Raw genomic sequence first — 2500 nt, forward strand, 5'->3', positions numbered from 1 at the left:
CACCTTAACCTAAGTTACACTGCACCTTAACCTAACTTACACTGCACCTTAACCTAACTTACACTGCACCTTAACCTAACTTACACTGCACCTTAACCTAACTTACACTGCACCTTAACCTAACTTACACTGCACCTTAACCTAACTTACACTGCACCTTAACCTAACTTACACTGCACCTTAACCTAACTTACACTGCACCTTAACCTAACTTACACTGCACCTTAACCTAACTTACACTGCACCTTAACTGTCACATGTAACGTCACAGGAATGTAGCTTTGCCTAACAGCAACCCTCTGAACATAGTTCACTGCTTGGATCCTCTGGTGTCATGTGTATTTCTTGATGCCATGGTGCGTACCCTCACATAAAGGTCTTTCGAGTGTTGCGTACTTTCTACACAGTCCCGCTAACCACTGGAAGGGTGTACCGCTACAGAACGAATATCGCCCTCCCCTCCTGCCCTTCCAAGCTGGTCGGTCAGGCGTTTGTTTGTGAAATGAGCCTTGCAGCTGTTCAGTTGCATTCGGTTGTCGATGCAGTCAGTGTACGTTGTGGTACGGCCTGTGTGGACTGTCCGCTGATGTACGCGTAACCCACACTGATCATCCGTCGTTACGTACTGAGTGACATAATGTGGCACATGCTTGACCGTACACCGGCTGCGCCCTACAATGGCGAATCATAAGGGCCATATGTTGTGCACGATGCTACTTGTCTCGTCTCCCCATTACAGCGAGATTGCACTGTTGTACGCCGTACAGACATGTGGTAAGTAGGTACGGACGAAAGTATTGCATGTTGGCCCCCCCCCCCCCCTCCTCCCTCTGCCGGGAATCAGCGTGAGCCGTCTGTTGATGTAGCGACGAGGGTTTTCCTATTTAATCGTATTGCCCCACACAACATGATAGCACGGTGGACCGCGTTCCACATCTGCGACATGCTACAGAGGCCGGTTGACAGTCGACCGCGCAAGGGACATTGCACACGTGCGCGGACCATCTTCCACGTGTTCTCTCGTGTACATGCCGCAGTGTGTATGTGGGCTGATGTAGCGTGTCGTGACACATAACATGCAGGCATGCCAGAATCGTAGATTTCGCAAATGTAGATTGACGTATACGTTTGCTGCCAAAGATCCGCAAATGAACTGGAAATCAGTTGTTGAGCGGTTGTTCGCGCTGCAGGTGCATCGGTGATAGCGACGATCGGTACATCTGTGAACCGGTTGTTTCGGCGGTACCCGCCATGCCCCCGAACCTGAGTTGGCCATGTGGGTATGAAGCGATACGAGGCTGTGGCTTGGCGGGACAGTCCCCGGCCGGTGAGGGGGGGCCGCCCGGCGTGCTGGCCGCGCGCTGCGTGAGCGCACGCACTACAGCCGGCTGGTGGGGGGCGCCCAGTGGCAGGAGCGCCGGCCGACGGGCCCGGCTGGCGTCCCAGCTATGCGCCGGCGCACCCTGCGCGCGGCGCCAGGCGGCCAAAGTGGGTTCTGTCGAGCCCGGTGCGAAGCGCGGTGGACATCTGCAGTGTGCTGGTCCGATTGCGGACTGTGTGCGTTGAGGATGCGCCGCCGCCCGGCACTCGGCGTCGCGACGCCGTCTGCTGCTCGGTCGCCCCCAGCGGTTCTCGCAGGTGGTTTGTATCGCAGCTCTGCGGACGTGTTGGCGCGTGCGCTGTGCTGGGAGAGTTCGCTTCTGCACCCAAGTGGGGCTTTGCCCTTCTGTGGCGCTGGCGTTGGAGCTGCCGGTCACCGTAGGTGGCGCGTGTTGTTTCCCGCCGGCAATGCCACGACAGCACGCTCCCGGGCCTCTGTCGGCAGCGGCAAGCTCAGTTGGGAGCACGGGTGTTCGCACTGAAAGCGTCTACTCGCCTATCTCCGGGCGATTGCGCCTCTCTCGAACCCGACCAAGTACTTAGGACGGCGCTGCGCGCCGCCGGGACCTGAGAGGGTTTCGAGGTGTATCGTGCAGGGGAGCTCAGCCTCCTCCTGTTTGCAGAATAATTGAGCGGACGCTTGCGTGTTCGCGCGGGCCCTCGGGACACACTCCCGGGCGGCCGGCTGCTCAGCTCTCGTTGACGCAGCTCCCTGGTTGATCCTGCCAGTAGTCATATGCTTGTCTCAAAGATTAAGCCATGCATGTCTCAGTACAAGCCGCATTAAGGTGAAACCGCGAATGGCTCATTAAATCAGTTATGGTTCCTTAGATCGTACCCACGTTACTTGGATAACTGTGGTAATTCTAGAGCTAATACATGCAAACAGAGTCCCGACCAGAGATGGAAGGGACGCTTTTATTAGATCAAAACCAATCGGATTGGCTCGTCTGGTCCGTTTGCCTTGGTGACTCTGAATAACTTTGGGCTGATCGCACGGTCCTCGTACCGGCGACGCATCTTTCAAATGTCTGCCTTATCAACTGTCGATGGTAGGTTCTGCGCCTACCATGGTTGTAACGGGTAACGGGGAATCAGGGTTCGATTCCGGAGAGGGAGC

General features: G+C 56.2%; 1 non-coding gene across 1 annotated transcript in view; it reads left to right on the forward strand.

Annotated features, from left to right (window-relative positions):
* Positions 1-2089: 2089 nt before the first annotated feature.
* LOC126323683 (small subunit ribosomal RNA) overlaps positions 2090-2500 on the forward strand; it is a 1894-nt gene continuing 1483 nt past the window's right edge. Inside the window, exon 1 of the ribosomal RNA XR_007559623.1 lies at positions 2090-2500. This exon is cut by the window's right edge and continues 1483 nt beyond it. This is a non-coding gene — a ribosomal RNA (small subunit ribosomal RNA).

Source organism: Schistocerca gregaria, unplaced genomic scaffold (assembly GCF_023897955.1).
Source record: "Schistocerca gregaria isolate iqSchGreg1 unplaced genomic scaffold, iqSchGreg1.2 ptg000865l, whole genome shotgun sequence".
NCBI lineage: Eukaryota > Metazoa > Arthropoda > Insecta > Orthoptera > Acrididae > Schistocerca > Schistocerca gregaria.